General features: G+C 23.6%; 1 protein-coding gene across 1 annotated transcript in view; it reads right to left on the bottom strand.

The window, feature by feature from the left end:
* Positions 1-20,492, bottom strand: part of LOC129619039 (proteoglycan 4-like) — a 41,314-nt gene extending 20,822 nt beyond the window's left edge. Inside the window, exon 1 of the mRNA XM_055534116.1 lies at positions 20,399-20,492. The gene's annotated coding sequence lies outside the window, so the exon portion shown is untranslated. The remainder of the gene's footprint in view (positions 1-20,398) is intronic.
* Positions 20,493-25,239: the final 4,747 nt, after the last annotated feature.

Below are 25,239 nucleotides of genomic sequence, written 5' to 3'. Positions count from 1 at the left end.
AAGTAACAAATAGGTGGCAATACGTGTACTTGTAACTGCATTAATATTTTGTGTTTGTTTGTGTGCGTCTAAGTGAGGTTTTTAAATATTTTGTTCATTTTTTAATTTTTAACATAAAATTGTTGTTAAACTTTTTTATGTACCATTAATAAAGGAATTTGAAACATTAAAAGCTCATTTCAATATTTTTTTATCATATTTTCACATGACAAATAACAAATTTTTTTCCAGTGAATTAAAAAAGATTTTTATATAGTTCTTATTTGTTAACTGACCGCATATATATACAATAAGAAAGGTATTGTAATAGCAGCCAAATTTCGCATATCAAGTTTTCAATGGAAATGCATTTTCCCATATTATACAGTATAGGACATGCATTATTTTTAGAAACATGTCAGTATGTCTGTGTACATTTTGGAGATGTAAGATGAATTAATAAACTTCTGGAATTTATAACTAAAGAAGTTTATTGAAATTGAATATTCATCAACGAATTTATCAACTCGGATTTTGTGAATTTCTACTAAAAATCAGATTAAAATCATAGCTTACTTATAATTTGAAATAAGTGTTTGAAGAAAATTTCCAAAATTTTACAAGAAAATACACAATGCGGTCAGTTATGTGTTGACCACAGTACATTTTAAAAAAAATGCTCTTCTCTATTAAATTATTTTGATATTCGGAACATGATAAATGTGATACTCATGTTAAAAATATTATCAATTTGAATTTTATCTTGTCCAATTTTCTTACTATTTATTTTTTATGGCGGAAAGTATTTAAAAAAAAAAAAATACGTCATAGTATACGTGCGCGTTTACACCCATTCATTCAAAAATTTCTCGAATTTATTGACAAGCATAAAATAAACTCATGTAACATGTGGTAGGCCATTTAATATTTTATTGTAATATTTTATGAATTATTCATTTATGCGTATACTTTACAATTTTATTCTTTTAATGGACATATTACCTGTGTTGTGTGAACAAAAAAATATTTTGTTTATTTAGATTTTTACCGCATAAATATTTTAAAACCTCAAATGTATAGCATTATCTTTGAGTATATTTTAATTTGAATACAGAGGAAATATTGTTCAAATATAGCTAGAAAACCCTAAATTTTAATTACAAAATTGAAAAGTTAAAAAAACTTATAAGTGAATTACATAACTCGGAACAGCTCGGAAATTCACTAATAATTCAATATATTTATAAAAATTTCAATTAAGCTATGGAAACACTTCAAGAATAGTCCAGTGGTCGAAGTGGGATACTCAAAGTGGTGGGAATGGTAAAAAAAAAAGTATTATTTTAGTTATTTTTTAAAAAAATAACTAAACAAAATTTACCAAACTTTGGAAGTAAACTAACGAGAATATTTTTATATTCAAAATTAAATCAACTAAAAATTGAATCAAAAACTGTGCAAATTGTAACCAAAGAAATGCATATACTACTATGTAGTAACGAAAATTTCACTAATAGAAAAAAATGATACGTTACTATTTGAAATTGGTCTTATTTAAAATTACATATATTTAATTTTTTGTTAAAAAAATTTTTAAAATTCATTAGAAAATTTTCTTAAATTTTAAAAAACATGTTCCGGAACGCATTTTTCTCTCCTATTAAGTAGTGGGATGGATTTCCAATTATTTAAAAGTACTGGGATGGCATCCCACTCCATCCCGCCTCACTTCGAGCACTGGAATACCCTAATAGCACGCGCTATTCTCCAATAAATTAAGAATAACTTAATACTGATAAAAATAATTGGCAGCTTTAATGACATGACAGATAATTATGTAAATCAATGTACATTTCAACTACTTGCATTAAATTAAAATTTAAAATAAACGCAATAAATGCAGTTAAAAATCATGGTTTATAATTCGTAATAAACAAGTCTAAAACTTCAATTAATTTACCATATCACTAATATAAATTAAAAATTAGAGCAGATATAGTCGACCATGTCAACTCCGTGATACCTGTACAAATAAATGATTTTAAATGTCGGAGATAATTAACATACAGTTTTATACAACCTATTGCTTTTTATATATCTAGTGTTATTTTATACACACCATATAAAGCCATACAATTTAAAAAAGTTTTATTGAAAATGAATGCCACATCACCAAAATTAAGGCAACAATTGCTCAAAATTTGAGCAATTTTTGCCCTAATAGTTTCTAAACTATAAATAAATAGATTAATAAAAAATCAAGAGTAACCACCTTACCAACGTATTTGCTTGTGCAAATTTTCAAAACTCTTCGCTGAATAATTTCTGAGATATGAAAAAATAACTTTTGGAATTGACAGCTATCACAAGTGCTCATGAAATCTGAACAACTTTCAACGAATATAATTTCCATTTTACTATATTTGTCTTGCAAAATTTCAGTACTGTAAATTGAACAGTTTTTAAGATTTAGCCAAATAACTTTTCAGGTTGTATGACAGCTACCAGAAGGCAATTTCAACGACTTTAATAAAACACGATAGCCCTAATGATATATTCGCTTGTGCGAAATCTCAATACTATAGCTTATATAATTTCTGAGATATAGCCAAATAAATTTTGGAGCTGTAGCCAATTAAATCCAATTTAAATAGAGTTCCGTTTATATTTCATTTAAATTAGGTTCCGGAATTTAATACTATAAATTATTTGTAAAAATTTATTGAGCTTAGCTCAATTAGTTTTTGAGTTATTGCTGGGACGGAAGGTCAGACGAATAGACGGGTACACATGGCCAAATCGACTCAGAATTCAACGTTAATCAAAAACATATTCTTATGTATATCTCAGATCATTATTTCTTAGCGTTACAAACGGTACTAACAACAGTATTTTCAATAACAATTTTTAATATCTCTTCAACTAAATTTAAAAAACTTTATAGAAATTTGAACAAGTAAATATGTAAAGATAAAATTTTATATGAGAAATTATTTTGAATAGCTACATAAATAAAAATTGTGTATTTACATAAATTGATTAAAAATATTTTAAAATTGATTTTTTAATTTTTCCCATTCGATTTAGATTTCATATCAATTTACAAATTAGAAACACCTTCATTCAATTATCTTTCATTTTTAAAAAAATGACACATAAAATTGTCACAAAATAAAATTTCATTTAAAAATATTTTTTTATTTCATTCATAAACAATGATTTTCTTTGAAAATTTTCTTTTGATTTATAAGCATTATATTAGAAAATCAAATTTATATTTATGTGTATAAAATTTTATTTTAATAATATATTTGCATACATAAGTTATTTTTATAAAACTAAGAATAAATTCATTTAAAATGTATTTTAAATATTTTAATTTAAACAATCAAACTCTGTTCAAATGAACTTATGATGGAGAATTTATAAAATATTTCCATAGCACTGAATGAACAGAACAATTGTTATAGCAAGACCATAAAGTACGTAGACGCGTCAGATGAATGCCACCATGAACATTTGAAAATCCTAAGTAAAATGATAGGTAATTGAGCTATAAGGAGTGTAAAATAGTTTGTGTGAAATAGTAAATTGGAAATATGACCTATAATTAGGTGGGCCTTTTCGCAATATGACAAAAATTTGACAATCATGTCAATTAAGTAGTTGATATTGCAAACGATAATCATTTGTAATAAAACAATTTTTGCAATTGACATAAAAAATATTAAAACTTTGTTAATCACTTAGGCATAGGCATTAATCTTTAAAAAAAATCAAGAAAAAAATTAAAATGAACTTGCTTTGCGTTAGCAACTTCTATTGGTATTAATAATCCTTGCAGTATGACGACTTAGAATTTATGATTCTTGCTATATGCTTCCTGTTAGTTTCAACTGAAATTTAGTGTTTGTTTCAATTCTACTCAGGTTCATTTAAGTCTGGCATTCTATATAATTTGAAACTTTACTACATATTCCCCGACATTATGAAATTTTACAATACATGTCAAAATTTTATTTTATGACATCTATGAAATTATCAATTTTAATTTTATCTTATTGGAATTGTTATTTTTATTTACTTCATCATTTTTTTAAATATTTAAATTAATTTTTTTTATGAAAAATATAAAATATTTTTGAACTTTCCTAAACAACTTAATAATTTTAAAAAATTTTATGTGTTTTACTTTTAATACAAAATATAGTAAACTTGTCCAAAAAGCAAAATTTTTTTTCTATTATTCAAAAAAACAAATTTATAATTCAAAAACAGTAAATTATATAGAGAAAATTCATGAACGCAATCATAACCAAACAATAAAGAACTTACGTTCGTTGTTAAGGAGACAAAAAAAATATCAAATCAAGTGAAGATCAGTAGCATGTCATTATAGAAAGAAAGATGAAAATCTTGTAAATTGTGAATTTAAAAAATGAAAAATTTGAATACAAAAACCCTAAATTTAATTTTTTTTTTAATTTTTTTCTTTGTAGTTAAAATGATTACGGTATCGGGTTACAAACTCAAATGAAAGTCTAAGTATAATAATTATTCAATATGATAAATAATTTTTTTCAACTCATAAACAATTCAAATAACTTTTAAAGGGTTAAGTAAACGCACAAAATAATATTATTGTTGCTATTTTGGAAGCAAAAGCGAAAAATTTTTTTTTTATCAGAACTTAAAAATCAAAACCAAAACGGCAACATTATTAAATTTTCAGGAAAAAACATCAAAAATTTCACTTGAACTTTTCCTCTCATTACTAATGGCAAGCGTAAAGACATTTTTTTTAACTTATCCAAATGGGTAAAGTTCAAGAAATGTCGTAAATTTAAATAAAATAGAAAAAAATGAAAAAGAAAAATCAAAATTTCCGTATTCCAAAGGTGTAATTTGTTTTTTTTAATTTTTACATTTTGCGTCTGTTACGTGCAAATTCTATTTACATACATATATTTTTTTTGTTTCATTGACAAACTTGACATTTTCTGCCAAAACTAAACTCTCTTTTTTGTTTTCGATTTGTTTACGTTCATATTAAAAATAATCAAAAAAATTATCATGACATAAAAAAATAAAAATTAAAAAATTATTTTCCACTTTAAAGATTTTTAATCACAACTCTTGAAGTTGTCATATACACTTAGGCAAAAACTCTTTCTTTTATCATTGTATATAATAGCGCATATAAAGGCATATGTGTTAAAACTGCTTCAAATTATTTTTCTATTATTATATCTGCCAAATAATTTATGTCAATGTTATACTTTTAATATGGTTTGTATATGAATTAGATTAAACATAATATGATGAAAACTTCAGACAAACATACACATATGTACATACATATACGAATATTTATTTCAAGAGCATGAAATCATTAAAACTTGTAAGAATCAAATATGTATAAAAAAAACCTAACACGAAAATTCAAAGCCCATAAAACACATGACACTGCTTTGTTTTTTTTTTAATAATTTAAAACAATTTTAGAAGAGAGAAAGAGAAATGTGAAATTTTATGTTTGATCAAGTCATTAATAAGTCTATTATGAAATTGAATTTTTTATTGCGTACTAAAATTAATCGATTCTTAAACGACCCAATGCGACGACCTAATGCACTGCGATAATTCAATGCGATGTGATTTGTATTTTGCGAATGGTTTCTTACACAAACATTCATTCTTTTATTGGAAATAAGCTAATTTTTTGTATACAAAATTTTGAGGTTTTTTTGGACGAATTTCTAAAAAAACTTTCAATTAATTGAAAAAAATTTAATTTAAAACTTCAAAAATCAATTTCCCCAAAATTAAACATTACTACGCAAAATAAGTGGAAATAAATTATTGTCGACATTTAAACAATTTAAAAACGAACGGATAAAAATTGGAGTTAAATCAAATTTCTCAAAGAGAGAGAGAGAGAGAGAGGAAAAATTCTGGATATTTTTTTATAATTCATGATTTTTCCAATTTTCAAACAAAAATGTTTTCCAATTAAACTGAAATAAATGTAGTGACCGATTTACACTTAAATAGAGAATGAAACATATTACATGAATTATTCATCTTTGAATTTGGTATTACAAAACATGCGGTAAATTTGTTATACACTACATGCTCTCAATTCATCTATATATGTACGTACATACATGAAATGATAGAATCGGAAAACATCAAATAATCAAAGTTTTGTAAAATAACTTTAATTTTTTTTGGAAAAAATCCAAAAATTCAAATTTTATCATTATAGAATAAAATTAAGGAAGTATTTAAAGTAGTTTTGTATAATTGCAACAATCGTCAGCAAAAAATAAAAGAAAATAAATAAAGATGGGAAATCAAAGACAATTTTCTCTTCTTTTTTTAAATTAAATATTCAAGAAAAATAGAGAAAAAAAAAAATAAAGTTTGTAATGCTTAGCTAAAGACTAACGATCTTTAAAGAGAAAATAATTATTATTGAAGGCACATTCTTCTGTTTTTTTTTTCTTCTTGTTGATTTCAGTAAATCAACTCGATCAGCGTGAACATTTTTTTAATCGTGCAATATTAAACAGAGAATTAAAGAGAATTAACAGAGGGCTAAATAAGGTGTTACCATTTTGTTTCTTAATAGAAGTTTAATTTGTTTTGTCATTTTATTTATTACTTTTTCTCTTTCTCTCTCTCTCCTATACTTAATGATTTATATATACTTAATGATTTATAGACATATATAATGTTATAATACTCTAAGTGGATGACAATCAATTAAATTTCATTCTACAAAAACAAAAAAAGTCTCTTTGATTTTCTATAACATTTTAATTAAAAACGAAAATTTTGGTCTAAATAGAAGTTTTTAAGTAATTGTGCATTACAAAATGTTAAATAGTAAATTTATAGTGTAGAAAAAATAAACCGGAAAATATTTTGACACGCACGCATAAATATTCAGTCGCATATTTTACAGCATTTAAAACACTTAATATGTGTTTTGTAATTTTAATTAAAATACTGGAAAAGACAATATTGTATTCATTAATTTATTAGTAAAAGTAATTCAGGTTATTGTCAAGTTAATAATAATTATTTAATCAAAATAGTATCTAAGCAAATTTTAAACAATCGCATTGCATACATATAAGGGTAGTCCTGAAATGTCATTAAATATAGCATGTTGAGTTCTTACGGGAATATATTTTTCCATAATAAAACATGTGAATAACCAATTTTTGGTGAGATTTTACTATGTCTGTCTGTTCACTTAAATATCTTCATTTACTAAACCGATTCTAATAAAAAATTTTTATTTATGTTTACTTTAACGGTCATGTGACAGATTCATAAACTTTTAAGGTATGTCGCCAGGTTTCATAAATGAAATACATATATAAAATGATATTATAATATAAATGAAAGTGATGATCGTCTCCGTTCCATTAGAAAGTGAACCTCTTCTTATAAACAATAATTTTTTTCAATTCAAATTTTCTGCCTTAAAGTCTAAGTAAAATACCTAATAAAATTATTATTTTTTATATAGTTATACCAATTTCAATTGAACTTAATATCCCATTTGCAATCTTATACTTAAGCATATAATTAAATTTAATTTTAAAATTGACTTAACCACGCAGCATTAAAAATTTTTATTTAAATTTATTTAAATTTTTCCAGCTTTAAATGGCACGTAATTACTAACGTAAGTATACTTAACTCTATTTTCTGAGAAATTTGACAGTAATCTACGGTATATACTTCAACACAAGGGAGTGTTTATTATTCAGTGATTACGTTATCTGCAATATTTTTATTCTCTATGTTATGAACCACACAAATGGTATGCATGCTATGTTTTCCTTTTAAATATTTTCATGTATTATAAAAAAATATAAAATCATAAAATCGCTAAACTTCTTTTAATTTAGGGTTATAAATTATAATTAAGAAAATTTTAAGAAATAATTTCAATTTGGTAAACGTGTATTGCACATTTCTTTAATATGAATATAATTAATTTATATAAATATAAACAAATTATTTGACGTACAGTTTTCAGAGATTTCAATAAAGAATGAAAACGCAAAAATTACCAGATTTCCTTCTAATGACTTGAATTCCGTAATTTACTAATACATATTTTAAGTAAATTAATAAATAAATTGCGACATTAACGCAATATTAACTTTGTTAGCTAAATAAATATGGTCAAGAATTAACCGCAAGAAGTCATATTTCAAACTGTTATTTCGACAAATAAGAGAGAATTAAAAAATTTGACAGAGATTTGCAGTAATTAATATTATACGATATAACGCTATTTTTGTGTTTACGCGAAGTTAACTTAAATTTTTCACAAATTTTAATAGATATGTAAAGTCAAGTGATTTGCCCAGTCAATGAAAAGAATTGGCGAGAACAAATATGTTGACCTCACGAATACCGTATCGTATTAGTTTGTTAAAGTAACTTGCTCCCCAAAATTGTCAATTCTTTTTCACAATTTTTTAAAATATAAAATTTTATTAGAAAAATAAAGTATGATTTACATATGCCCCCAAAATATAACAATATTAAGTTTCAAAAAAAATTAATATATGCAAGTTTGTACGTCATTAATTTTATATGCTTAGCGTCTACCACACACACACACCACTAAATAACGGTTAATGATCTACTAAATTATCATGTGAATATGAAAGTCAAAAATTTAATTTCGTTATTTTTATTATTACTTGTAATAACTTATAATTATTAATAACAATTAAATGTAGATGTAGATGTCACTCAAATAATACACGAATTTGTATGCTTATTCTTATTTGATATTTTTTAATATTTTCTTTATATAATTTGAAATTATTCATAATTTTTATTATTCATGATGGAATCTGTAAAAATATACTTATTAATTATAGCCATATTAATTTCTATTATAAACAAAGAATAACAGTAAATATTTGACTATAAAAAAAAGTTAACGTACAAAGAAAAAAAAAGAGGTAGCAGAGTTTTAATCATTAATTTCAATACGATGCAGTAGGTATCGTATAAAACCTTATTATTCATTCAGCGGCAAGATTAGCACTTGTTAAGCATGTTCTTCAATTTCACCTCTTTAATTGTTATAATATTTGTTTTATATAATAAATCTAGATCAAAAAATTTATATCGTTCATTAAAAGTCGCATATAGCTAGTGTGCCACCTTTATATTGTAACTATGTAATTATCAAAAATTAAACCAAAAATTATTGTATAATCTGTATGTATGTATATCATTCAATTGTAATTTAAAGAAATTTTCATATTATTATTAAAAATTTTCAAATACTATATTGAAAAGAAAAAAAAACTCTCATTGTGAATAAATTTTGAATCTTTTATATATTTCTATATTATATCGCACTCCACCTTGTGTAGATAAGAAAAAACAAAGAAAAGTTTTAATAATAAACACATTCACCTGTCACGTAATCACTTTCGTCACAGTAACATTATAATTATACTATACAGTTAAATTAAATAAAGTTATTCTTCGGGAGTGTACTTATAAATAATCAAAACTGAATTGTTTTAAAAATCCTTTCAAAAATTTAAAAAAAAAAATTCTCTCATACATAATTTTGACCACAAAATAAAAGAAAATTTTTCAAAAAATTCTCAGTACCCAAACACTATACAATATACAAAATGAATTCAATTGTATTCAAATTCAAATATAATAATTAAAATTAAACAAAGTACTATGATAATTATTACAATATCGCGGTATATTTTTTTTTTATTAAAGAATGGTACACGTACAAGTAAGTACAAAAAAAAATAATAATATTATTAAAATAATTCATGAATTTAATTTTATCTTGTAATTACATTTTTTCGGTTTTTTAACAAATACAAATTTTAATAACAAAATTATAAAATTTTATTGAAATGTTATTTTATATAAGATCGCATAATTTCATAAAAGAGACAGGATTGAGCATATTTTTTGACTGGTAAACAAAATATAAAATCTATATACACTAATAACAATTCACAATGATAAATTTTAATTTATACAACAAAATAAAAAATTTAAACAAAATTATTTCTATTTTCCGATATAATCTAAGGATTTATTTCATTCATTTATGAGCAGAAAACTGACATAATATTCGTTGTTTTTATTAATGTTTTATTTAATTCCAGAATCTTATTTAGTGACAAGCACATTTCTAAAAATTTTAAATTTTATTATACAATGTTACATAACGACCTCTTTCAATTCACAATCAATAAATCATTAAATTTTTTAAGAAGAAATTCAAATAATCTTTCAAATATTCAATGATTCGACATTAATCGAAATAATTACTTGAAAAATATTTTTGACATGCCAATTTAAAATTAATTCAACATCACTTTCTATTAACAACTTTTCGCTATAAAATAAACACAGATAAAATGTCAATGACAATTGAATCTTTTTAATACCTGCAATCATTGTCAACATTAGATAACTGTCAAAAATTTTCTGTCTATATCTAAGTATGTGAAATGCTGTTGTCAAAATTTAGCATTGTCGCTAGTGAATATAAATTTGTTCTTACTAAAGTATACTTATGTATATGAGTTTTTTAAAGTTAAAATTGAATCCGGTCCCACACAACAATTTCAGTACTATAGATTCGAATAAAGGAGAACAAATTCTTCAAAAAGCAAGCTATGCCACGTGTCGCATATATTTAATCATAAACCTAAAGCTCCTTTCAAAAAATTCTAAAATAAAATTTTCATAGTTTGTCAAAGTTGTCAAAGTAAAATGCTGCCAAATTAAAAATATTTTTAAACATTTTTAATTCAGACTTCTAACAATACAATTTGAATATTTAAAAAATAAAATTATTTTAAATTTGTACATTTTTTGACAATTTTTGAAATATTTTTTCCTGAAATACGTACGAATACATTAGTATATAAAATTAGTTGAATCTAATATTTTAGCAAGATCAATTGACGTTGACAAAACACGTATTCAAATACCAATATTGTTATTCATCTAAATAAGAGTTTATTCTTTAATATTTAGCGAGAAAAACTTGTAATATGTATTACGATTATTATAATATATTCACGCACAATTATAAATACAGATATATAGAGGTCAACTTGAAGCGAATGAACTGCGTGGAGGTTGGTGAAATTCCTGCCTACGACATTGTATGCAATATTAAATAATAATTATACAAAAATATTACAATTTCTATGCAAATTTTTAATTATAGATTTAACAGGTAGAACAGGCTCGGAACTTATATATTTATTTTTAAATAATTTATTAGATTTATTGTGCCTGCATTATTTTCAATATTTTTATATTTTAAGAAATATTTGAAAGAAAAAACAAAATTCTAATACCTATAATTTTAATTTTTCTTTTCAGTATTACTTTTCAATTATATAAATTTGTATGTATGTAATTATTTTTCTCCTTTTTCTTTTTTTAGGTCAACGAACCACGAGTATGTACTCAAAAAAAATTTGCAATTTATGTTGATAGCTATATCTGCATATTTAAATCCAATATATTGAATTTGCATGCAAAATAAAGTTGAAAAACCAGAAATTTTGTACACCTGATCAATTATTTGAAGTTCTTATACACATATATGAACATTATAGAATAAAGTGCTTTATTAATAAAAACTATTTACCATCTTCCACGTCAAGTTGATTTATGTATACGTACATGTACTTATGTGTATTAAGTGGTTGTATGTGTGCAGTATAATTGAATATAATATAGAAATGATAGATTATGAATTTAACGTATATAGTAAAGGTAAGCGTATAAAGTGTAGAAATTATTTTTAGACACAATAGAATTTATTGTATGTATACAAACATGGTATACTCGTACATATTATATGCAATTTATTATGAGTAAGTATACAAAACCTTTACATAATTAAATTATAAATATACAATAAAAATACGAGAATAGCCATATTATTCGAATATTTTATCGCGAATCACATATAATATTGTGAATTAAAATTAAACCTCACCTAAAATTTTTCACTATTTTTTGCATTTGTATAGTGTCAATTTGTTATACTTAAAGTCTTAATTTCGCTTATGGTTTTTTATTTCTTCTTCTTTTTCTTTTGAACGGAAATGAAATTTTTTTTAGCACTATTTTTTTTTTTAAATATGCGTAATTACTTCCATACATTTTTCAATCTACTTTATTTATTAATGCGAACAGGTGTGTAAATTTACTTCAATATTTTATAAAATAACATTGTACATCCTATTAATCTTTACAAAGGCTCATAAGTCACAATTGATTCTAATATGATGGTGATTTTAAAGTTTAAAATTTGCCTTGGTTATGTTTTAAAACAGAGTTTCTCAATATTTGCAAATAAAATTAATTTTGTTTTATTAAATGGCGAAACATTCTTGATCTTTACTACAATTCTTCGAAAATTTGACAAAACCGCAATAGCCCAAGTTTTAGTAAATTTTGATCAAAAATCGAGATTTACTGTAGTTATCAAATGTTTCACAAATAATAAGCAAAAAAATTAACTTATAAAATTCTTCCAGATTTTGGTAAAAAAAAGGCGTTAAGCAAATGCTTTAATTTTTTAAAGATTCAAGAATTACTTCAAAATTTTTTGTTTCTTATACATTTATGTCAATCTCTTAAATGTCATATTTGATTTTTTTCATTTCTTTCAAATATTGCAAACATTTCTACCAAATTCTTCACTCTTTGCTCAATAACTTGAAATAAATCCAAAACACGTACATAATTTTTCAACAACTGGTGAGTTAGCATGAATGATTTGCTTATAACTGTTGAAATTGCAGAACTGGGATTGAAAAATGAAATAATTTGACACAAAAATGAATTTAGAACAATTTATTTTCACTTTAAGGCTGGAAAATTGTAAAATTAGTTCTTCAAAGACTTAATTGAATGAAAAACCCTTTATACATCCGCATAATATGATTAGAATTCAATAATTGGGAAGCAAAAAGAAAAATAGAAATATTTTATTTAATTATTTTTTTTTAAATTAGATTCCGATTTCTTTTTTTATTCTTGAACTCAAATATATTCTCTTCCATAGATAGAGTGGAAGTAACAATATTTTATTCAATATTTCTTTTTATATCACGTCTATCTATATGCATTTTTTATTAATGTAGAACTAATATAATGTAACTCACCTTTTTGCTATTAATATTAAATCTCATATATATACGTACGTATGTATATTCATATATGTTTGTGTAATAAATTCTAATGCGGAAAAGAAAGTTTTCTATTTAATAAAAAACAAAATTTGTGTTCCAACTGTGGCAATCATACAATAATTTTATTTTTTCCATTTTATTAAAGGTATTTGGCTCATATCAGAACAACAATAGAATAAATACATACAACAAGCTTCATATAGATATTACATACATATGTATGTATATGAGTATAAGTTTATTCTTAGCCATTCACTTAATTAATATTTAGTTAATAAATTTACATACGATAGAAAGAATAAAGAATGAAAAATTATTGTGAATATTTTAATGCCCATTCACCTGATATTTACCTAGATATTTGTGTGGGTATATATGTAAACGACTATAGTAAATAGAATGTGATATTTAGAAATGTGTCATAAATTGTGTCAATACTTGAATTTTTAAATAAAAACTTTCTTAGATTTTTTTCTATATACGTGAGTTTTAGAAGAAAAACAAAATGAATACTTTTTCTTTTACTGAAATATAACAGAACTTTTTACTATATTTGTGCCGTTTATAATGTTTTTTTAATATTATGACAAATTTGACAAACCTTTGAATTCGTATATACAAGGTGATTTTGTTAAATCTAAAATATTTAAGTTTATATCAATTAAAGAATCTAAAAGTTAGTAAAAGTTTTGTTTTAAAAATAGGTGCTAAAGTCAAAATGCCACCCATAGTCCTATAGAATACAATGCCACCCGTGAACCATCTATCTACATCATTACTCAAATAAATCTGAAGCACATTATTCCTTGTCTTTTTCAGTATATAAAAATGTAAAAATTACGCAAGAAGCGGTTTTTGAAATTAATCAAAGATTTTAAAACGTAGAATACGGCAAAAATAATTGTAAAAAACTCAATACAATGTTTATTTTCTTATATATTTTTAAAAGAATTTATTCGTAAACAATATTTGAGCATTCGGGCTGCTAATTGTATCCAGTAGTAAAAATAGTTAAAAATAGTTGAGCTGCCAATTACTGCCATCGAAAAACTTCATTATAATTATTGGAGACGAAGCAATTTTAGATTTCCCAATTTAAGTTATGACAATTAGTTGTACTAACGGTTCTTTGATTCCTTTGTATTTTTGCATACTTTTCCAACGTAATATGGAAGTATGCTTGTTATTATGTTTAAAATTTCTAAATAAATGTAATCACAAATTTATTATTTTCTATACACTTGGTCAGTATTTTTTTATTCAAATATTCTGTATATTCTACATTTACTGCATATAATTTATGTAAATATAGAATTATATTATTGTTGAAATTATAATTAAAATTTTTTACTTGGTAAACCTGGTTTACTTGGTATAATAGAATGCATTCATTCAATAGAATAACCAAGTTAATTAGCATTACAGAAGTAGTTTGAATTCATTTCAATTTTGGTTTATTAAAAAAGAATATAATTATAAATTTTTTATTTTATTTTTTAATTTTTTAAACGATTATAATAAATTTAGCTATATAATATTTTTCAGGAATTTATAATTAAATATAAAATATAGGTCAACGTCATTTTAAAAATTCTTGAATATTCTTAAAATATAAAGAGATACCGAAAGAAGTTTCGATGTCGGCTATTATTATGTTTAAGTTTTTATATACAGGTTGATTCAGAAAGGTATACAACAACATATACCATCGGTAAGAGGATCGAAAATGGGTAAAACATTTGTTCCAGACTGGTTGCCAAATCTCAAGGTTTTCCGAGCTGCAGGTTATTCAAGTTTTTTTTATTATAAATTCCGTTCTGAAAAAAATGGAGACTTCAAACAAACAGCTTCTGAAAGGCCTAGTAAAAAGCTTAAAATAAACGTGTTGCTTAGGCCAAATCAAATCTTTCCCTTGTTTTATTTTTTTCAGTTTTTTCCAATTAGATAATTTCATAAGAAATTTTTTTTATAGAGTTTCACCAAGCTTCTTAAGCTTTCTTTAAGCTGCGAATCTATGTCAAGATTTTATAGCCCCTATTTTTCAGAATTTTTGATTTTTATTGATTTTATGCGTTGTAATTATCAACTATCATTAATTTTTAATGACAAGAGTCACTCAAACATTTGACATTTTGAGAGACATTATGATTTGAAAATTACAAACCATCTGAATTTTATTGTTTTTATTGAAACGTAACCAACAATAACAAAATTGAAACGAAATTTTATACAAACTTTTTAATTGAACAACAAAAATTGAATTTAAAAAACTTTAAATTTTTGAAAAGAAAAACTAGAATTTTGTATGACGAAAAACAAAAAAAAAAATCTAGTAATCAAAAAATTTTTTTCGAAACTTTTCTTGGTAAGGAAAATTGATAGGTTTTTTATTTTTGCCAATTTTTATAAGAAATGGTACCTATATGGTTTGAAATTTTTAAATGCGTTTTTCTCAGATTGGGTGCAATTTAAAAATTTAAAAAAAATATTTTCGAAATCTAGACACCATTTCGCATCTGAAGATATTAAAATTATCCAGCTGGAGCGAGTTTTCAAAGGTATGCCATATAAATTTTGACATTTATTTTATTAGAAAAAATTGTTTTTTAATAGAAAAATTTAATTTTTTTTAAGAAAATGGAGTATGGAAATGATATGGAATTAACATTATTAAAAAATAATTAATTAATAAATAATTTAGGAGAATTAATAAATTTTCAACAAATTTTTCAAAAACTCAAATTGGTATACGGTTTGGTAAGAGGAATTCCAGTAAAGGAATTAATTTGAAATATGCGATTGAATTGAAATAGATTTGAAAGAAGAAAAACATAAATTTTTCCGAACTAGGTGAATTTCATAGGAAAAATTGGTGTTTGTTTTGAGAAATTTGTAAAATTTTTAGATATAGGAATATTAAATTGAATTTAATTTTAGTTTTATCAACATGTTGTTTGATTTTAATTAAATTTTTGGCTCACAATATTTATGGTTTTTGTGCTATACCTATAACTGTTTGTTTAAAATCCCCATGTTTTTCAGAACGGAAATTATAATCAAAAAAACTTGGATAGTAAAAATTTCGTAAAAAATTCCTTAAAATCCCTAGAACTCGTAAACCTTTGAGATTTGGCACCCAGTCGGGAACAAATGTTTTATCCATTTTCAATCCTCCAACTAATAGAATATGTTGTTGTATATCTTTCAGAATCACTCTATATATATGAAATTATTGAATATTGTTTTAAATTTCTGAACATAATTTTAAATATTGTATTATGCAAATATAATACATTAAGAGGGTAAGTCTAAAATTATTGCTATTAATATTTTCCTTTCAATATTCCTCAAATAATTTTACATTCAGCACTAAATTATTAATTTATTAAAACGTGATGAAACTTTTATCATAACATTACCTTATTATAATTATTTAAAGTATGAGATAACATCAAAAAACTTAAGAGAGAAACTACATGGAATTCAGTGGAAAATTTTCCATTCACAATAGTAAAGTATATTTTATTTTACTAGTCCCAATTCTGGATTACCAGAAATTTTTCATAAATGAAAACACAGTCATTTTCTAAAAGTCCATGAATATCAAATCATTGAAATCATATCTTGTTTAAGAAAGAACAAAAATTTCTAAAAATTGTCTATTAAGTCTAAATCCAGTTATTTAAATAAATGCAAGTATTGCTATAATTTTAATAATCAGGGATTAATTAAGCAACTTTAACTTAAAAAAATTTCTCTTTCTCAGAAAATTCTTTCATTTTATTTAATTTCTTTTTTTCTGTGCTTCTTTGTTAATAACCAGAATTCTATAGAATTTTAAAAAAGTCACCAAAATGGTTAATCAACAAAAAAAAAACCCAAAACTTTAAATACTTTCTTTTCTTTTTTCATTTATTCTTTTTCTATATTTACTTTTTTAGTATTTAGGTTAGTCGGTTGATTTGGGTGGCAAAAAATTAAAAAACAAAAATCACTTTAAAGTTCTTGAATATTTTTGTAAAAATTAATAAAAGAAAATGAGCGGAGCTAAAAAATAATTAAAAATAAAAAAAAAAAACTTGTGCAACTTTTAATGGTGTGCCCCATTAAATTGTCATTAAAGTTGGTTATTAAGAAGGGCCACAATCAGAATGTACAAATATTTTTTTTATTCAAAATCCTGCATTCATTTGACGTACTATTGGAAACTTGGTGTATCATATTACATGACGAGTTTTAATTCACCAACAGCGTACACATTTGGCATACGATATGAGTAAAATTTTTTTATGTAAAAATTTTAAGGCTTTTTTTGTAAATTTTAAGGGAAAATAATAAACTTCCGGTTTTTTTGTTTATGTTTTTAATATAATTGTAAATAAATAATTGTAGGTGTGTAACATACATACTTACATGAATTTCAAATGAGAAACTTAAGTTTTGAGAAAATTTTCTTAGTGTCAGCTTTTGAAATTTGTCACATACTCATTATTATACCCAGACTTTTATATACTCTTATAAGCCTGTGGTTATAAAGTATGATATTTGCAAAATCTGATCTGAAAAAAATTTTCCCATAGAAAATTTTGAACTCATATTTCGCATTTATTAAAGTTGTTGCGAAAATTCAATTACAAAAAAAAAAGTTCAACGCGCAACAAATTTTACTTATGACTTCATGAATTAATTATTTTATAAATGTGTGAAAATTTGTGTTTACACATAAGAGCAAAAATTATGTAAGAAAATTGAAATATGTGGGAATATTTTGTTTTTTATGGAAAAATTTTTATTTTACTTTAATTATGGTTGCAGATTTAAACGAAAATTGATTCTAACACCTACGTTTCATGATTTGAATATTAAAAATAGAAGCCGATTCAAACATTCGAGTGCTCCAAATTTTATGTTTGTAGAAAAATTTTGATGAAAATTACCTTTGAATTGGGAATTCTCGCTTCTATTGCGAGTAATATTTTTATCCTCCTACAAACTTTAATAGCATATACATAAAATGGCAGGGACAATTTGCGATCGAATTATAGGGGCTTTAAAGTTTTAAAATAGGTTTATAGAATAATTATGATTTTTGACTTAATCGTGCTATTTAAGGATTTTCCGCGGATTTCAATGATGGGAAAAAATTAACAATATTAACTAGTTTCCTAGGATAATAGAAATTTTAGCCCAGTTATAAGCATAAATAGTATAATTTCAATAGCAATTCATTAATTACATATTATATTTTTTTTAACAATCTACTACATTTTTCCACCTATTTATGCCTAATTATATATGGATCTTAAATTAATTCAAAATTTTCTCAGTTTCTTAAAAGCAGAGGATGAGTAAAACATTAAAAATCTTTAAACTTCATATATTTTTTAGCCAAGGAATTCAATAAATTTTCTATTTTATTTATTAGAATAATTAAAACGGATATTAAATAGAACAACAAAGTACCTATGAAGAATTTTGAACTTAACATTAAATTTACCTAAATGTAATAAACGCCCCTTAACATTTCTTAATAATTTAAAATCGGTTTCCTTCATAGATTCCTTTTAAAATTTTCCAAAACAACATAATTAAAGGCTGTTAAAATTAAAAACAAAAACCTTACGAAATCAAATGTACTCTTTCTTATACTTCAAAAGTTCAAAATATTTTCCAAAGTTTGCTTGCTCTTTTTATTGTAATGCTCATAGAAACTAGACTAGATATACTAAATCTAGTAAAAATCACATATCATAATAATCAAGCTATAATCGCATAATTATACAAAAAAAAAATAAATAAGTAGATTAAATGCTAGAATCACGATTTTATCGAAATGAAATTATTTTAGATTTTATAGTGCACCACACATTAATCACTTTAGTATAATTTTAGTGTTCGATTTCAATTTTTCAATCAATTGGTGGAACCATATGTGTGATAAAAACTTTTGTAATTTTAAAAATCTTATGATGTTGTTTTCAATTTCCAGTTATACAGTCCTAGTCCTAAAATCGTGATCTTGGAATGAAATTGTTGTATGTAACAAAAATTATGCTTTAGTGGAAAAAACTTTTTTTTGTTTCTTCTTGTATTTTTTTTTTTTATTCTTTTCACATTTTCTCTTTGTTCTTATTACATTTCTTTTTGTTTTTGTTTTTCCTCATATAATTAAATTTTTATAGCACTATCTTTTTGAGGTTAATGATTTCAAAAGAAGTTTGAAGAAAATTAAATAAAATTTATTGAGGAATTTTTATAAAACATTGAACATTAATGTTTTTTTTTTTTTAAAAGATTTCGAAAATATTCATTTAAAGTTCTTATTTTTATAGTCCAAAAGTTCAAGTAAAAACAAAGTTCTTAATTTGTTAAGTGATTTAAAAAAAAAATTATTAAGACTTTTACTCAGAATTTTTTCAGTACTCGTATAACAATTAAAATTAAGTAGTTTCAAAATAGATTTCTTTTGTTATTTTTATAAGAACTTACAAAAACGACCTCCAAACTTGAAATTAAAGTGAATTACTAGTTCTGTAATAAGCATAATTATTTTTAATTCAATACCAAATTTAATATTATTTCAAATCCCTTTATAAAGTTCTAAGACTCCGAGTTATGTTTATCAGACCCATTGATAAAGCCAAGCATCAATTATTATTCAAATTAATATTGCACGAAAGAGCCAAAATAATCGTCATTGAGACGGCTATGACAATATGTGACTATAAAAATCGACTAGCAAAATCGCGTCTTCATTTAAGAGTTTATTAATTTCAAAGACTCAAACTAATTTGTTGTATTAAGTTTTACGAAAAAAGAAGAAAAAACGTAGCCAAAACAAGGGAAAAATTTAGTTTCAATACCAGTCTTTTATAAACCAGAGTTGAACATAATTTAAATTCCTGAAAATTACAAACCTCAGAGGATCTGTACCATATTGGTAATAAGATGAAAATAATTAGAGTTAGAATGACATCACATCATTTAAGACTTAAAATTTAAAATTTTGAAATATTTTCAATATTTTTCATTAACAAAGCAATTTTTTTTTTGTATATGTATAAAAATTTTTTAATTTTAATTAAAATTTAATTAAAAAAATAATTTTTTATTTAAAATATTAATAATTTTTTAAAAATTCTTAAATTAATTTGCGTTTTACTTACCTTATAATTTGATCAAATCACTTTAATTTTATTTTTGAATTTCAGATTTTATTATTAAAATTTTATCCAAAAATAATTATGAAGTTCATTTATTCTAAATAAAATTATTAATAAATTTAAATTTTTAAAAAATTCTCAAATTCAAATGAAATCCTTTAAAATTAGGCCCTTTCAAACAAACAAATACAAAATTTAATTATAAAAATTTCATATCGTTAATTTTTTTAATTTTACGTTATACAAAATAACGTATTGATTTTTTTACATAACGGTAAAATTTTAATTTTTTAGTTTAAAAATAATTTTTCACTCGTTTTTTCTTTCTTATTTTCTTATTATTTTCCTTTTTTGAAAATTATTTTAATTGAAATTTAAGAATGAAAATATTTTTATTTTCAAAATTTCTTAAATTTTTTTTTAATTCTTCAATTCTCAAATTTAATTAATTTATTTATAAATATAAAAAGAAAAATCAAAATATTTATTTCTTTCTGTGTAATTAAAAAAAAAAAAATTTTTTTTTAATTTTTTTTTATATTTGTCCCGCTATTCGACTTCTAATCACGTCCAAAGAAAATTCACAACTGAATGAAAAATTTTATTTTGAAAATTATTGCGTTGTTGTTGATGTTGAATTACCAATTTTGTTGACTATGTTGTACTTACTTGTATAGCTGCAAACATTTCTGACAACATTTTGTTGTTGTTGCTATTGTTGTTATTATTATAGTTCTTGTATAATTTTTAGTATGCCAACGGGTATAGGTTTTTGTAGTTATTTTTTCTCTTCTTATTTTCGAATTTTATGTACACTGGAAAGAATTTTATTACATTTGTACCAATTATAAGATCTTTAAAAATTACGTGGAATGGATTTTAGTACATTGTAATTACTGTGAAATTGTGTTATGGTATGAAAACAAGTACCACTTTAGCTACATGTTAATTTCCAATTCGTTGTTCATTCGCTTGTTTTTCCAGCCATTTAAGAAAATTTGGGAGATTTAATATTAAAATTTGACAAGCGAATAACTTCGAAACAAAAATTTTTCTCTCAATTAAAATTGAAGCATTGAGCTCACTATAGTTCCGCTGTTATAATCCCTAAATGCCTTAAAAAATTCAGTTTTTGAAAAATGAAAATTAATTTTACTGAAAACATTTGAAACTGCGACTACAACCTTCTTTTATTTGACAAGAATTATAAAAAATAATTTGGAATTTCGAACCTCTCACATCTCAAATTGATGCAATCCTCCAAATGTATGCAATAAATTTTAAGTAAACAACATTTTAAGAAATTAAAAATTTCAAGTACATTTTAAATATTAATTGCTATTATACTCTCGTCATCACAAAATATAAAAAAAGTATAATTGGTTCAATGTCAAACTCAAAAGGTTCTAAATTTTAAGAACACATCTTCTAACACTCGAGTAGTATGAACACAATACAAATTGGAAACTAATGTTCTTTTTTCTATTCTGTTCAGAATTCAGAAAAATATTGAAAATATTTTAAAATTATAGATACTGGATTACAATTGGAACAAATTTCTAACATCAATACTGCAATATTTTATTTCAATTTACATAAATTCCTAAAGTCTAAATTCTTAACTACATCAATATAATTTTTAATAGAGACGTTATTTTTCAAACTAATTTTATACAATATGCTAAATATGCACATAATAATATGTAAAAGAATTCTATATGTAACTTCTATAATATTTATAGAAAGAAAATGTGCTGAATATTTTAATAAAACGTGCCGTGCCATACTTACCGCATATAACCATGATATTCAAAATCAATTTGTCAGCAAAAATCAACTTAATCTACTACTCGTATTCATACAAGTTCAACTGGTTTTCTTATTAATTTTCTTGTTTTTATCCTAAATTCGCTCTTAGCCATATTTTTTACATTCAAGCCATCTACTATCGTGAAAAATGTTTAATATATTTTCATTTTTACACTTTGAACTTCATTATTTCTCTTTGTATAGCTGAATTCAGAAAATTCAGAGAATTAAAATTAGAGAGAGTTTTGTTTACTTAATTTAATTCTGTTTTTCTTTGCAGAATTTCTGCAAAATAAACAACAAATATTTTTATATTGGCAATGAAAAGTTTTTCTTGAATTTTCCAGACCAAAATTTTGTTTTCTTTTTCTTTTTTATGCAACTTACGTTACATACAAAATTTCAACTTAATTTTTATTACATTGTTGTGTACTTGAATTTTACACCAATCAAAAAATGCATTTGCTTTCCTTGTAATATACTTTTGCTATGTTTTGGGCCGGTAATAAAAACTAAATACAGAAAATTGAAATTTATCCCAGATTTAATTCATGAATTGGAGCTGAAAAATTTGTATTGTAATTACAATAGAGAGAGGATTAAGATCAAAAGTAAAAAAAAAGGAAAAAAATCTCGTTAAAAGTCGTTGAAAATTGCCTTAGAAAATTAGATTTTCCTTTTTCGGTTTTTCTTTATTGAAGTAATTTTGAAAATTTTCTGTATTGCAATTTTTGTGCTAAAGACCTTTTGAACTTTTACAATTCAATGACGCAAAAATTGGAACAATTCATATAAATTGCATATAGGTTTCATTGCAATTTAACTGGTATACACAAATGTGTATATGGTAGGTATGATTTTTATAATAATAGAGAATATTTCTATTTATTTTTTGAGAGAGCATTCAACTTATTTTAACTTTGTTTTGGTATTTTTTATGAAAATTCATGATATTGATGATAAAATGACGATAGTGGTGATCATATAGTTTGATAAAATAAAACAAGAGTTAAATTTGATTTTATTTTGTAAAAACTTAGCTTATTTCCGAATAAACTTTTAAGGTAAAAAGAAAACTAATGGCGGAGATTTAACTCGTGGATTGGAAAAAAGCACATTCCTTTCTTCAAAAATTTGGGTCTAAAAGTAGATTTATATATGTAGTGCTTAACCTTAAATTTAATTCTTAATGACAAAAATTATGTTCTTTTAAATAAAATCCTCGAGTTATAATATAAAATTGCATATTTTTAGGAGTAGCATTAAAAAGTTTTAAGGAAGTTTTACTGGTATTAATATGAAGTTATAGACTGCTAATTTATTTATAGTTATAACATAATTACTCTTTAAAATAATGGGACGATGGTTGTGAAAGTAACCGAGGGCCGCAATTTGACTTTTTCGAATTTTTAAAGGGAAAACAACTCAAGAGGAGAGGGAGGTAGAAATATGTTCTTATTTTGTAATAAAATAAAATATGTACAAACTGTTACAATTTTAGACTGACATGTACATATATAGAAAACTGAAAAGAACTCGATTTTAAATAATGATTAATTTAAAGGGTCTATTCAATAGATTAAAAAAATAGATCAGAATTTAAAAATTGCCCATAGTTTGAAAAGCGTCTTTACCAAAAACACTTGCATTTTCATTATTTTAGAAAAAGTTTTTAACTTGAAGAGGAAAGGAAACACATACGAAATTCATTTTCAAAGAATTTTTTCTATACTAAAATTTATTTGCTTAGATAATTGCACCTTTCCAGTTTGATTCTTTCTAGTTCTAAATAAAACTTTCACAAGCAGATGAAGGAACGGACACGCAAGTTGATGAACGCAATAAGATTTTCTCAAATTATTTTTTGAAATATGCTCAAAGAAGAGTATAACTCTGAAAAAATTGAGTTTATTATCTATTTTCGACTTCCATTAGTTTCACTTAATTGGACCTAACAACACTTATAATTTGATTTCATTATACATTAATGATTCTTTTTATTAACAGTTGTTAAAAAAATTTAAAGTGAATGGTTGATTAGAGGAACTTTTTGATTGTATGATTGGTCCTTTTCAAGAAAATTTCTATATATTTAGTAAGTGGAAATAAGTACACTAATAGTGAATACATTTTACTTTATGTTAAAGAAATCACTTGAACGGAATAAATTTAAATCTATTAATTAATTTTATTTCTCTAATAAAAGCATATAAAATTAAAATTTAATTTTTGGTATTGCAATTACAATTTAATTTATTTATTACTTTATGAAAATAAATGAATTAATTTTCACTAAATAAAATTTAATTTTTACTAGTCAACAATGTAGTTAGTTGGATTAATCAGGTGATTAACTTATAAGAAATTTGAAAATTTTGGATTTTTAAAAAAAAAAGTTGTTCACATCAACAATAAGGAACTCGACAAAAATTAACAAGTTAAAACTTCCGTTTTAGTCTTAGTCAAAATAAAAATATGCATCTATTCTAAATGAATTTGTTGAAAAGGGCAGATTGCGTTTGACATGACTAAATTGACCCAAAAATTCCCTTGCTAGCAAGAATAGATGTAAGTATTTTAAAGCGTCCGAAACACTTCTTTCTTCTGTATTGTACACGTCGTAATAAATTGAATAGACGGAGTATTACATTAGATGTTATTAGACATTTTATCATGAAAAATATTAAAAATTTATGATATTATGAAAACATTTGGTATTCGATTCCAATTAAAATTTTATAAAAGAAAAAAGGAGATATGGTACTTATCCATTTTAATTATTTTTCAACAACGTACCAAATTTTTACATTTTACATATACACAAATTAACATACTTTGATTTCCGGCTTACATGTAATTTGACTTCATATCATAGCAATTAATCTAATAGTTTTCAATATACAAACATATATTCTTGCGAACCATTATCTACTATGACAGTGAGTATAAAATTTCAAAATGATTCATACAGCACTGTTTTTGAACAACTTTTCTACAAAATCTAATGATAAAATCGTAATTTTAAATCAGAAGAA

Source organism: Condylostylus longicornis, unplaced genomic scaffold (genome assembly GCF_029603195.1).
Source record: "Condylostylus longicornis isolate FDR11 unplaced genomic scaffold, ASM2960319v2 ptg000001l, whole genome shotgun sequence".
NCBI classification, from domain to species: Eukaryota; Metazoa; Arthropoda; class Insecta; order Diptera; family Dolichopodidae; genus Condylostylus; species Condylostylus longicornis.
The sequence above is the reverse complement of the archived record's forward strand: the minus strand, read 5'-3'. Positions and strand labels throughout refer to the sequence as shown.